Raw genomic sequence first — 15909 nt, forward strand, 5'->3', positions numbered from 1 at the left:
TTCAACGTTATAACTCATTCTGAAAATATTATCATAGGTCTCACAAACAATCGAATTTTAATCCTAACTCGATTTATATATAACAAAAGGCAGATCTATACAATTACTGACTTGAGATGAAAGTGGCATACTTGTAGTACGTTTAAAGATATACTAAAGACTAAATGATCGGGTGTGCGCAACAGTGGTCTAACCCCGAAAAATGTGAAAATGAGATTTTCATGTAATCTTTTGTCATTTAAATTGAATTGTCTTCCCACTGAGTTAGATAAAATTCACCTAGTAAATTTTATACATACGGATATTTTAGTTCTGGGTCTCAATCTAAGGCCTAAAATATTCAAAACAGGAGTCCGAATCTGAACTTCGAAATTTCGGGTGCGGATCCAGGAACCGAATATCCCTATCCGGATCCAATATTCGAAACTTCGGATCCGGATCCAAGATCCGAAATTCCGGATCCGGATTCAAGATCCAAAACTTCGGATCCGGATCAAGATCCGAAATTACGGATCCAGATCCAAGATCCGAAATTCCGGATCCGGATCCAGGAACCGGATATCCGGATCCGGATCCAAGATTCGAAATTTCGGATCCGGATCTAGGAACCGGATATCCGGATTCGGATCCAAGATCCGAAATTTCGGATCCGGATCCAAGATCCGGATCTTATAGGATCCGGATATCCGAGATCCGGATCTGTCTGGCCATCCCTAGTATCTATTCTTAGAACGATAAATCGATTGCAAAAAAAAAAAAAAAACGCTTCTCGCTATCTTTTATCGTTGTTTACTCTATGTAGATCTGAAACCGAAAGGTTTACTGGTTTTCTATCACCTCCGACTTTAGTTCAGAGTTAAGGAAGGAAATGAAATGCATTCTTGAGATGCTTAATCGATTTCCGGAAACCGCTTTTCATTATTTATTATTGTTTTTGATCGAGACAATTGCGACCTATGACAATTGAAACTCGGGACAATTGCAATAAACAAGGAAGTATTAAACTCAGTGACTCCAATTACAATTGAGATCAACTAAAAGTGTGAAAATAATGAGATGTAATAACAACAATAATAATAATAATAATAATAATAATAATAATAATAATAATAATAATAATAATAATAGTTTCCCAACAATAGTTTCTATCTCCTCCCTTAACCATATTTTTAATCCAGAAGTGGTTCAAATTAACAATTTTCGGTTTCAACATTTGTCAGACATGTCTATGAATGAATTTAAGTCGCTGCGGTGTTGTTTTGTAATACCATTCCTACTTATTGCATTTTATTAGTGTTTTGCAAATGCTGTATATGTATGCGTATGTATTTGGACGTTCACGCTAACAAGGAAGAGGCGTTCGTTTACCTTCAAATGTCGCCACAGTGCAGGGGTATGGTGAGGCGTGATTGTTGCAGCATTTTTGAACATCGTTACTTTTATTTTTGTATAAATATTTCCTTTATTTCAATGTTATACATCGGGTATTATATATCATGTTAATCTACATATTTAAGGTATTATTGTGTACTTTGGCAAAAGTATGAATTAACTAGGAAATTGGATTATAATTACACATTTGTAGACAAATATTGTAACTAGATTTGAATGTTAGACCCACTCAAGAAATTTCCTTGTAATGTGAGGACATTGATTTTGCGGCATGTTGGAAGCGAATAATAGATAAACAAGTGTTGAAGAGAAAACAGAAAAATACTACAAAGTTAAGATCAATACTGATTATAAACGTACCAAACAATCGAATATTTGTTTGAAATGCCAACTATTGTACCAGTGTTAGATTTGAAAAAAAAGTTTAAAAAAATGATCATAAGAGAATAAGTGAATAAGTGATGAGATCAATGAACTTTGCGTACTAACATTTAAAGTATCAGGTTGTCAGAAAAGTCATGACGTATTTCGGTAAAATATGACAAATGATGGTTTGTGGATATATTAGAGTTATTCGGATCATGCAATACTTTGTCATGAATAGCTAAGATGTTGAGCGTTTTGTGTAGTAATATTGCTCTGTTTGGTATGGTTTTACAGATTTGATCAGAGATGGCGTGGGTCAATGAAAATTTGACCCTCCACCCACCGTGACCCACTTTGACCCATGTTCAACAACCCACCTTTTCCCAAACTAACCCAGCATGACCTACCCCGACCCACCACCCACCATGAACCACCGACCCACCAAAACAGATCGTCATCATCTATGACTCATGATCCACGTCCTCTTTTCCACTGACTAAAGAGTTTATACTTGTAATAAAACCAGGTTGTCAAATTCTAACTAATCGGAGATTGAATGTCTACGGTCAATCCCTCAAGCACCGCTCTGTTACAATAATGATATATCTGACCTTTACGATATAAAATGGTAAAGTGTTTGTCATGGGCAAAATTACGATGAATTTCAATTAAATTATCATGGTCTAATTCTTTCCTTGTTAAATTATCGATACTTTTCAGTGAAAAAACTGATGAAATTTGAAAGTCGTAAATCAAGGTACGTAGACAAACACACAGAAGCTTACATTATAAATTTTATGTCATTTTTTCTCACAACTTTATGGGTTGATTGTTCTGTGCTCTACGCGCTCCATATAATAAATAAGCTTCAGCAATTATTATAAAGCACATGGTAAGCATATATGGATATATAATGCGAAGCACTGTATTTCTTGTTGAGTTGAGTGGATTTTGAGTTTAACGTCCCTTTCAGCAGCGAAGCTATATGAAACATGGACCTACCCCATGCGTAAACGTCGCCAACACCTAGTGGCCCACTTGCGGGTAAACGTCGATCGTCAATATAGGGACGAGTCCAAGGATTGCCGCTTGCGTTCCACTGCCGGCAGGGTTTCGTTGAGTCGAAACAGATATCTCGCGTAGGGGTATTGAAGTTACCACCACGTAACAGCGAGGACTTCGTTTTGATCCGCGTTCCTTCGATTCGTCGCGGAATCACACATATAGGCGGTTTAACATATTTTGGGGGAGTAATTTTGTTGTTCATTGGCGTTTTGTCGCGTCAGAAGACGGAAATGCAGTGAGCAGAGAGGGTTGGTGGGTCAGAGCGCGTCATAGTGTGGTGGGTCACCTTGGGTCAGAGTGCGTCGTAGTGAGTGGTGGGTCACGGTGGGTGGTGCGTCGCAGTGAGTCACGGTGGATTATGGATCGCAGTGGGTCACATGTTGTTGACCCACTGGCCCACTAAACTCTGAATTTGACACCACACAGAAAATGGAAGACCAAAAATTTCATGTTCACCATATTTTATTTTTTTACTTCAGGCAAGGGAAGAACGCGCGAATAGTGTTTGTGAATTTTACTGTCCTCCATGTTTCTGTGTTTTGTCCCTCTTCTTAAGGAGTTAGTAAAAAACTCCAGATTGCAATCAATATAAGTATCTGTCGAATGCCATGCTGTGAAAAATCTGGGCCAGAGGCTAGAGCATACGGCAGCTCCTCCGTACATATGAGTTGTGAATTTAAAGTTCACTTCTCTGGACTATTCTTTCTACTTTACTATTTTCTCATGACTGAAATCAGAATGTTTCAGTATTATTACACTGGAATCGTAAAAGTGTGTAATTACTGAATTCACAATAGCTCCAATTTTCCTTCTCCCAGAACAGTGATGTCTTAGAGTAGTAGCTTAAGTGTTAGTTTCGTAATGTTGGGGACGCAAGCTCGTTTCCGGCTGTGGCAACTCAGAAAAATTTTACAATCTACAAAACTGATACTTCTGATCTATACTAACATGAAAAACGTTCAATTTCTCTGGGTCTAAGAGTTAACGCGACTTCCTTCACAGGTGAAATACCAACAACACAAAATTACGTCATCCGTATGAATCTTCCTTCGTAACTCTCTGGCAAGTAACGTGTTTGGACAAGAATTGATGACCATATACGGGTTAAACACGTCTTTACTGCTGTAGTATGGTCCAAAAATGAGTTCCAAGGAATTGTTCATAGCTGTACACAAATTGGAAATATGATCGAACTTACAATAGGGATCGCTAGTCACGAGAAAGATCTTATTGAAAATGTCACCTCACCTTTCTACTTAGAAAAAGTGCGAAACAATATGCATTACTCTTATCAGCTAACAAATATTTATATTCCATTTCTTGTTGCCAAAAATGATAATTATATCTGTAAATCCATAAACGTAATAATATAACTGCTTTCATGTGTAAACCTAAGAAACATCTGACATACTGTATATCTTTTCTGTTCCTACGAATACCTTCGACTATGTTATTTTCCTTTCCATTGTGCTAATAATAATAATAGTAATAATAATAATAATAATAATAATAATAACAACAAAGGAATAACATAACTACAATACCAATTATATAAACGTTATCATCTCATTCAGAAAAATTACTTATTACCACGACGGGATTTGAACCCAAGTAGCTGCAATAGGATTTTCCCACTTTCACATTTTTTTTAAACAAATCGCCCGAACCGGAGTATTGTTCGCCACTGGCACCTCATGTCCTTTCGACGTATTCCAAACACTACAGGAACCGAACACAGAAATACTGAGAGCAGTTAAAATTCGACCTTGCTCTTCAGAGGAATTCGAACCTCTAGTGGATTGTGTTTCATGATCAGAAGCCGAACGCCCGAGATCACTCGGCGTGCCACCGGCTCAATTTGCCACAAACTCCTCTTATGAATATAAGAAAATAACCTAGTAGTTATGGAATATAAACATAGAACTGTCTATTTCTACACGTGTTGATACAATTCAAAAAATGTGAAAATTTCTGTCGTCTTCTTTGGAAATTAGAACTTATGTTAAAGACTAAATGAACCTCTGATTGGAAAAAGGGAATAAGTACAATTTTTTGCGATTTTAACCTGAGATAGCAGATGTGTTCCTTTAAGATAGTTACATCGTTGAGTAGAAAATAGGAATGTTTGGGCAACTCTATATGACCAATGTAGAAGACAAAATCTCTCGCTGATTAGAAAAAGGGAATAACTACGTTTCTTATTTCCTTCTTCCAGTCACTACAGGACACCACCACAACTGTGAGACTGTGTAAGTAAACAACCACCAGAGACCTCTGCTGGCATTACGATACTTCGCCTTCTTTTCGCATTGCACAATCTATAGAGAACTTTTTGCCCCAATCAGTTACAGATTTACATGTTTTCAGTGACACAAGTGGTGGTCAAAACTGCAATCATTCAATGACATGAATGCTTTTCAGCCTGATCGTATCATAACGGTTCAGCACTATACAGCAATATTTGCCTGTCAGAGGTCACAGTTTTTACCATGTGACCGAAATTTTGCTGTAATCAAACCAGAACTCAAACGACACAATCGTATTTATTTACCAGCACAGTATAACCACATGATTGCGAATGCAAGAAATACTAATTCTCCATTTCAGGTTTACGAAGTTGTCAATGAAGAAATCTTAGATTTTAAACATTGGTGGTAACCGTTTTACAAGAAATCTTCAGGTAGCATTGTGGACAAAACAGTGAAATTCCAAGTAAATAGAGACACTGTTTACAAAGCAGAATCTCCAGGTTATGTGCAAGATCATAAGTTTATCAATGGACTAAGAACTGATATTTTTCGATTACTCAAAAGTAATGTCACAAACGTTCCACTGCCAACGTCAAAGGCATACGATTGGCAAGTCTCGTTCAATCAGAAAAAGATCAACGATTCTTCACAAATCATCAAATACATACCTGACCAATACAAACAGTTTTATAGGATGATTTATTCATGGAAAGCCACTGACCAAGAAACTGTAGAAGACGAAGATGCACACGGATAGGACCCTATGTAAAGCCATTCTATTGTGACAACGTATTTTGCTACGTATTTTGTTCAGCTGTCTATTGTATTACTTTTCTTGCTGTAAGAATAACATGTATTGTACAACAACAACAAAAAAAAAAAAAAAAAAAAACCGAATTGTGACAATAAAAGTGTTAGAAGCCTAACATTCGTGATAGTTCGGATACATATATCCAAGATTAATATACAACATTGTATTCAGCATGTACATTTTCATAGCTTTCTATCATAAACTGCATATTACATACCCTACACACAATTACAATTGCGTCCAACTCTAATTGATTGGAAAAAGGGAATTTTTTTTCCGTTTTTAAGCTCATCTAACTAATTGCACTGCTGCAATACAAGATTCTTCTTCTTGTCTTAGTGTTTGTTAGTTCTTTTGCTACAAGTAATCAATTATACACTTTCTGCAACAAATAGAAACAACGCTTCGGGAAGGTTTTTTAGCGTTTTTGAAAACTTAGGTCTGATGCACTTATTCCCTTTTTCCAATCACTGATTCAAATGTAATGTAAATCGGGACCATAACTTATACAATTCAAAGAATGTGAAAATAATTTCTGTCGTCTTCACTTCTTTGGAAATGAGAACTTATCGTAAAGACGAAATGTAATGTAAATCTGGACCATCCCTGCAACCGATGACCAGCGCAGTAACTTAGATTCTTTTTTGGGGAAGCATTAATAAGGTTATTTGTCCCCCCTAAAAGAAAGTTCTTTTTTCTAATTATTGGGTCCACTCTTTCCAACTTTCTCTTAATCTTTATGGATCCCCCGGAGCCTCTGGGCCCTCCCGCACTGCAAGGTCTGCGATTCCGTTAGTTAATCCCTGGGCCCATTCCATACATGACAATATTATTAAGGGGACAATATTGGTAAATCTCAAAGCCATACAAATAAACATTACTCAAATGGGTCTACGACTAATTTTTGTTCTATTTACCTTTTGTCTGATGTTTTGTTTATGTAATGTAGTGACCCTATTTGATGATTCATTTCTAATTTCTTGTTCGTATCGTATATGGAATAAGAGAATTTTGTCTCGAAATGGGCCCCCTCGAACGGCGGGGAGCTTCTCTGGGAGGGCAGTTGTCCCCCCACAAGTTACGTCTCATCCGATGGCGTAGGCCCAACTTGGAGGACATTACGTGATATTTTCCTCATTGAGAATTGTGTATATAACTTGTTTTTGAGTTAAACACAATTCGTTTGAGGAAATTTCATGTAAGCCATTAAGACACTCACACAGGTTGTTTATATTTTCTTATTTATATTATGTTTATATTTGTCTGTTTTTGTTATATTTGAGTATCTTGTTTATATTTTTCTATGAAACGATTTTAACTAGCTATTAGTTTTGGTGGAAGGTTAAGTGGCGCGATAGGTGAGTGGTTAGCGCATTCAACTTCTATTCGGTAAACCCTGGTTCGAATCCCAGCCAGGCTGAAACTTTTTCAAGTGTTCCTGTTTCAGTCTCAATTTCAATGCATATTCAGTGTGATAAGCAAGATCTTCTCTCGTCCAGAAAGAAGATGTTGTAATGAGGATAATTGCAGAAGGTCTCTCAATGGAGGCAATCATTTACAAAAGTATTACCAGCTGTTGTTCCCGGTTTGATATTTTCAGCTACTTTCAAGCATTTTCTGATTCATATGTGATCAGCGTTTATATTTCTTTTAATATACATTAGATAATGAAAAAAATACATTACATACACAGCATCATTGAGATTAGCATATGATATTCATTGGACAACACGCTCTGAATCATAGAGATTGATCTCAGAATGGAGAAATGTTTCGTGCGTCATCTACTCACAATTTTACTTGGATACAGACTTGACTCAGTACTAACAACTGCCGTCAGTGCCGAGAAAAGTTACTTGTAAGTAGTATTGCATTTGTCTAGGCGTTCTCACAACTGCAAAGGACCTGGACCCCAAGTAATGGAATTAGAGCACTTACTGGGGAGATACTTTTGTGGTTGAGTGTACCAGTACACTGAGCAACAAAACACTCAACTATGTGGGCTAATATGGATACGAAGCTTTTACTCCATCAGCCACATGCAATCCATTTAGCTCCGTTCGCTTACTTCATCTTCTGAAATATGAAGAAACATTTGTGGGATACTTGTTTTGCAGATAATGAGGTCATTAATGCGGTGGAAATCTGATTTTTCTCCAACTCGGCACACTTTTATACAGGTGGTATTAATTGGTCAATAGATGTGAGAAATGTGCGTATAAAACAATATGAGGTGAATACGTTATTTACAGAAGGATACATTAATGGACAAATTGCAGATCCCTAGTCCATCTCTAATCATGGCAAGTCTTAAGAAATTTCCGGCTTCTCTCGTATAATGTGTTTGAACTAATAAACATTCAACTGATTTTTTTTAACTCTAGCAGATTGGTGGTTACGTATATAAATGTTAAAACTACTGAACTTTTTTTTTCGTAAGGTTTAATTTTCTTTATTCTCATTAACTCTAACTTACCTCGCTATTCATGCAAGTACAATTGCATCAATGTTTATGAAGATATCTAGCGTATAGGAAAATATTTCAATTTTGAAAGTCTCTATAAAGAACTTTTAAGCTCCTTCGTTCATATGTGAAGAGCGCAAGCGCTTTTTCGAGGAAGACCCCGGTTCGATTCCTGGTGGGAGCTCATGTGGTTCGGATCCCACGCGTCTACATCCACCTCTCATAAAACCTTGCTGCTGAAAGAAACGCTAAAAGTAATTGTGCAGAAATTTTGACATTATATAGGGAAGCCAACTTATGGGAAAGAACATGGAGCAAACAAACGAACACACTTCAAGGCGTACGTTAGATAAATTGAATCAAATGCTTTATACATCTTAGTCATCAGCGACAACATATTAATATTGTATAAAAGAACGAATATTTGGTTCTGCTACTCAACGTAACTCTTCTTTGAATCCTGGCCAAAATACTGTTTCCGCAGAGGCAACTAAACAGGAAAGCACCACTTCTACACCAACCACAATGTTGTTACAACTTTCAGAACTTCTATACTATTACACAGACATACAACTCTGACACACACACACACACACACACACATACACACACACACACACACATATATATATATATATATATATATATATATATATATATATATATATATATATATATATATATATATATATATATATATATTCGAGCAGTATGTATGTGTTCTACTACTATATATACGCTTGCTACAACTCAGAGAACTTTCTGTTGTAGACACTTGGATTTATGTTAAACGGATGAAGGGAACGCTTCAATTTACTGCTTGCATAGTTTAACCATAATGAATAACCTTTTTACATAATTGTGTTACCGTTTTACCAAGATAGGTATCACAAAGCTAAGGTAAGTCGATGTTTAGTACAATGGTATATTTGTTTCAAGAACCCAGAAGGTTGATCTAAATTGTTTTGATCGTTTAGTTTACATATTAGCAAATAACAAATTATTTTCTTTCAAATACTGTCTTTTAAATGTTTCAAAACAGTTCAGTGAATAAGAATTAAAAAAAATCATTTATTTATAACTAAATTACAGCATCATATTACTTGATTTAAAATTTCACTTTGTCACCTAAAAGATCTAAGAATCAATCAATAAATGTCTATTTTAAACTAATCTCAATCATATATAGATTCTCCCATGCAAGAAATTGCGATTTAGATTAGCTGATTTTTATTATTGTTAATTATGTCCAACCATAATCTTTAATTGCTATTTGAACGATATTTCTTTCATTTTTATTACCGTAATGAATGATGTAGAAATTTGTGCATAACTTAGGAACCGGAAGCTTGCACAACAAAACATTTGGCACACTTATATAGCAGATCATGGTCTACTGCATACTAACGTAAGTAGAATACTGGTCGGATGAGTTTGGAATATGTATTTTGCTTTCGAAAATTTGTCACAACATTTGATCACCCATGACAAGAATGAAAATCCTGCGCAATGCAACATTTCACACTTTTGTATTGCACCTGAAGGTGTATCACCACAGAACGTTTGGTCCTGATCAGACGAGTTTGTTGTTTCTTTTCTGTTTGTTAATAAAATGCCAGAAGAATAGACCGTCTTTAACTGAGTAACCGAAAGCATACACAATATATTTCACACGCTTATAAATGCGAATGAATTCGGTATATATAGGTTTTTGTTTTCGAAAATATGACGCAATAATAATAATAAATAATAACCATCTACAGCTCGGAAACCAAAAGTATGTACAACGCATTTCGCATGTTTGTATAGCAGATCAATTATACTACCACGCTAAGCTTGATCTCGATGTGGTGAGTTCAGTGTATATCTTTCTGTCTCCGAAAATATAACTTAAAGTTTGACTAACCATACCTTGGAAACCGAAAGCCTACTCAATATAATATTACTCACGCTTATAAATCAGGTCTAGTTCTATCACTATGACAAACTCGAACATGATTGGGTGAGTTCGGCTATTTTCGAAAAATTTTGAAAATATGAAGCCAATTTTGACCGCTCATAAATACGGAACCGAAAGCCTACACAATATAATATACCACATATTTGTATGCCAAGTCAGGGTCTATCACCCATACAAGTTTAATCTCGTTCATGTGAATTTGGTGTATATGCTCTTGTTCTCGAATATATGACGTTCAACTTGACCTCTCACGGGACTTAATTCGTATCAGCGTTTGCATAACTTTCACAGTGTAATTGCGAAATAAAAGTGCGTTGTCTTGATGCAAACCATTATGCAAACCATAAATCAAAAACCGAAAATCTGCACAACATATCGTAATATGTTATACATTTATATAGTAGGTCAAGGACTAACACCATGCCAAATTTAATCCCGATCGGATCAGTTTCGTATATATAGACTTTTATTTCAGAAAATATGACCCAAAATTTGACCGCCTTAACTGCGGTAGTCTTCCAAGCTATGCAAAATCTTTACTAAAACCGATTTACAACTTCCCTCTGCAATAGAGAGATAAACATGAAACCTGTTCACCTGACACTGAATCCACATCAGAAATAGCTTATTCTTGTCTTTTTTTATGTGAGTGTGTTTATAAAGCTTCCAAAATTTATTCTATCTAATGTCCGGAAAACAAGAATATTTTTTAATATTTTTTTTTTTCTATCCCCATTTAGAGGAATCAATATTGAAACAGTTCTTACTACATCTGGTTTCAGTAGAAGAATAAAGATAAAATTTATCCTTTGAATACTGAATCCGTATAAAAATAGTTTATCACCTATTAAGTTTATATTTTTTTTACTGAATTGGAATCAATACTAAAACCAGAAATAATAGTAGAATTCAGTCATTTCTATTCAAATACAGGATAAAGTTGGAGATGATACAGTTCTTGCGATAATGAATCCATGTGAGAAACCTGATTTTCGTTATCTGTTACCGTACCATTTTTCAGTATGGTGATCGACGTTGAAACAGGAAATCATAGATTTCCGTCACTTTCATTTTCAATATGTGAGTAAACGTTGATATAAAGCTTATTCTTAAGACGCTGAATCCGTATCACAAAGCTATTTCTCACTATATTTTATCGCTTTTGTTCTATAGTAGCTAATCAATTTTGAAAACAGAAGTAGTAGTGCATGTCTATCACTTTCAATTGAAAGAGAAGAAGAAGGTCAAAAGTTGGAATTCATTCTTACGGTATTAAATCCGTATTAGAAAATAGCTTATTTCTACTACCACTATGCATTATTGCGATAAACAGTAAACCCTAGATTCCCAGCACTTTCGGTGTTGACATGCAGGATTGAAGGTCCGAATGAAAGTATTACTTCTTACGATCGATGGAATCCAAAAGATTCTTTCTCTGTATCACTAACCGTTTTTGGTTTATGGCGATGAATATTTAAACCGGAACTTGTAGTAAATATGCCTCACTTTAGGTCTTGCCAGAGATATACAGGAGTGGGTAGAATATTTTCTTATTAATTCAAATCAAGATGATGAACCAATTCTAAGGAACCGTTAGTTCTTATGTATTGCCATTTTTTTTTTCTATGGGAATCAACGTTGAAACCAGAAATTGTTTATTTCTGCAACTTCTGGTTTTAGTAGAGGGTTAACGGACGAGTTGGAACCACATCTTTGAACGTTAAACTTATTCTGCAAAACCGTTTTCGTTCAGTGCATATCAATATAAAAACCATATAAATTTCATCACTTTTGGGTTTAGTAGAGTAATACGGGTGGAAAACGTATATTTTCGAGACGCTGAATAGATTCATAGAAAAGTGTCGTTAATTATTACCATTTATGTTCTATAACAATCAACATCGAAACTGGAAATGGTCGATTTATATCACTTCTGCTTTCAATAGACAGTCAAAGTAAAAGATGAAACCTGTTCTCGGGACGCTGAATCAATTCTAGAAAACTGCTCATCGCTATATATTGCTGTTTCCGTTGTATGGGGATTAACGTTAAAATCAGAAGTACTGATTAATTTCTACAACTTCCGGTTTTTGTACAATATTTTGGGCGAATATTGTATAATTTCTTAACACACTGAATCGATTCTAAAAACCACTTGTCGCTATCGATTACAGTTTTGGTCGTATGGCTTTACACGTTGAAACAGGAAGTACTAGTGATTGTTTTACCACTTCCAATTATAGTTGAGTAATACAGATGGAGATGGTACATTTCTCGAGACATTTCATCGATCCCCGTATACCACCTGTCGTTATTTATTACAGTTTGTTTCCATTGCTATTAATATTGAAAGTGGAAGCGGCAGGTATCTGCTAATTCCGATCTCAATAGAGGTTTAATGGGAAAGATGAAACCTATACTTGGGACGATGAATGAATTTCCGAAAACCACTTATTGATATCCCTTGCCGTTTTGATGTATGTAGATCAATACTAAAACTTAAAGTATTAGCAAATTTTAACTAGATCCATTTCTGTAAGTGTTGCGGATAGCAATGCTATATTTTCTTCTGACACTGAATCAATTTAAAAACAAACTTACGCCGTATATTATCATTTTTTTTTAAATGGCTGCCAATGCTTACTAAGAATGGTTGTTTTTACAACTTTCACTTAGAATACAAGGTAACGGAGGAAATGAAACCTATGTTTGGGACGCTTTATCAGTTTTCAAGAAAATAACATATCCTGATAGCTCCACCTGTTTTTGCTCTATATAAATCAATATGAAACCGGAGATTCGAATAAAATTCCACCACTTGTGATTTTAGTAGTGCGTTACAGGCTGATTGAAATACAGAGTTGATTGAAAAAAAATATCGATATATCTTATCATTTTTGTTCTGTTTAAATCAATATTGAAACTGGAAGTATTAGTAAATTTCTACTACTTCCGGCTTTAGTAAAGACTTTCGGGTTGACATGAAGTGTTTCATTGAGGCACTGAACGGATTCCTTAAAGAAAAATCGCTATTGAATGCAGGTATCGTTTAGTAGCTGTCAACGTTGAAACTAGAAATGATTGACTTCTACCAATTTCGTTACAAACAAAGAGTTAATGAAGACGCTGGAACGAATCCTTGGGACGCTGAATCCATTTCAGCAAATCGCTTATGCTCTATCAAGGTTAGTAATGAAACCGGCGGTACAATTAAAGTGAAATTACGAGTACTTTCAGTTTTGGTAGTGTTATTGGTAAGGATGTTATGTTTCCTATTGAAGTACAATCGATTTCTTGAAGCCGTTTTTTCGTTATGTATTACCATTTTTAATCTATAACAATCAAAGTTGAAACTGGAAACTTTTGTGTTGTACCATTTTCAATTTGAACATAAGATTAATAGAAGATATTGATACTATTCTTGGGACGCTGAAGATACCTAAACAATTTTTTTTTAAAAAATGTATATATATATATATATATATATATATATATATATATATATATATATATATATATATATATATATATATATATATATATACAATTGTATATATATATATATATATATATATATATATATGCTCCGTGGAAATCAATATGAAAAGTGAAAATATTACGAGAGCTGTTCGGAAAGCAACCTCATATTGGTTAAAAACGAAACACCAAAGCAAATAAGAAGAATGTATTATATACATCTGAAAACTACTTTTTTGCTCTATTTTTCCACATAGTTTCCATAAACATTCAATCGCTTATTATATCTCTGCACTAGCACTAGAAATTCCATCAGCATAAAAATCTTTCAGTGCCTTGAGCCAGCCTGTGATTGCATCTTTCAGCTCCTCATCACTACGTCATATGATACAGTCCTGGAAATTTGTGGAAATTCATCGGAAAGCTCCGAGATTGTGAAACGTCAATTTTCACATACTTTTCCATGTATTTTCTGAACGAGTTAATCAGTGACCACTTATGGCCTTCCATTCCTCTCTTCGACATGAATTTTTGTTCGTTCAATTTTAAATGAACGAACCCATTCACGAACAACCCTTTCACTCATCACACTTGGTCCATACACAGCACAAAGTTTCGGATGAATAGCTGATGCCGAATATTGTTTTGTCGTAAGAAAACATATAACAACTCGCGCCTCGCACTTGGCGTGGTTTTCTATTTCAGCACACATTTTGAGTTGCTACAAAAGTGGAACTAGTGATCAGACAACCTTCACTCTATCATGGCTGGATACAGACTGATCTACGTCTTTGCAAATGTGGTAGCGCTGCCCTCACTACTCCACGCACAGTGACCAAGCGGAGGTTACTTTCCGAATGCGCCTCGTATATGTTCGATATCTCCTACCTCTATTGACCTCATACCTGTCAATAGACATATAGACGGAAAGAAGGGCAGAGCTCCGACGCTTATGCATAGCATAGTTTGGAAGTCTACAAAATGAGTTTGGTGATTTTATATTGCACGCAAATTAATGATATATTAATAACATATGTACACTCTGCTAAGATCTCATTATTTTAGTTTTTTTTTTTTTCAATTTACTCGGAATTTATTCGTATGTACACAGAGATAATATACAAGCGTGTGCAGTAGAATAATATAACTTACAATTTGTTATGCAAAAACTCCGTAGTTTTTAGTTGATATTCTTGATTACTTTTATTTTGTTATATTTCCTTGTTACAAACACTATAACTTTATCAATGAAATTCGTATTTCTTCATATCTACTGGAGAAAATTATTTACACAAGGTATCTTTAATCAAATGTGTTTCGCTGAAAGTTCGTCATCTACACTTTCAACAACGAAGCCACTTTGTTTTTCACTTCGCTTATCATCCATCAGAAAGAGAACGCTCTTCTTTGTAATGTTTCTACCATAGCCTGTGGCAAAATAGTGATTATTTCCCTCAAAATCTGCTCCGTAAGCATTTGGCTTCGACACAAATATAAGGTTCGATCAGCTCCGTAAAGAAGACGAGTGGGTGGGCGGGGAAGCCGTGGAGGCTGTTTTGATCCAAGCATCTCGCGGGTTTCTTACATCAAGAAGGCTGTTTCGATGCTGGAAATTTCTTTTTATCGGCACTCTTTGTTGTTGGCTCTAGCATGTAAGAGGAACGATGAGGTTTCAGATAGACCAGGCTAACGATTCTTCCAACAGCAGCTTCACTTCCCTCTCTTTTATCTCAAACTCCCAACGACCTGTCGCCCTGTTGACATGGCACAGAGGTCGCTTCTTCAGAAGCGTAACTTCTACGTGCTCGTTCTATTCCCTCCACAATATTCAACACAATTCTTAAAGAGACAAGAGCCTCGCAGCAAGAGACTGTAAAAGAAGCTTGTATACAATCACTTCGGAATTTATGTTGTCATTTTATGTGTCTATTTCGTTACTAACATGAAACTGTTTATGTATTACTTGCACATATTTTTCAAGATTGATTATGATTTAATCTATATATATAAAAGAATAAGTCCGTAGACTTAGTAGAGGTGTCATTGCTTCATAGCGTACCTCTCAATATCATCTAGCATGTTCTTACTTGTTATTAAACTAACTTAGATTTTATTATCATTTTAA

The sequence above is a fragment of the Thermobia domestica genome, chromosome 6 (assembly GCF_964235325.1).
Source record: "Thermobia domestica chromosome 6, izTheDome1.hap1.1, whole genome shotgun sequence".
Lineage (NCBI taxonomy): Eukaryota > Metazoa > Arthropoda > Insecta > Zygentoma > Lepismatidae > Thermobia > Thermobia domestica.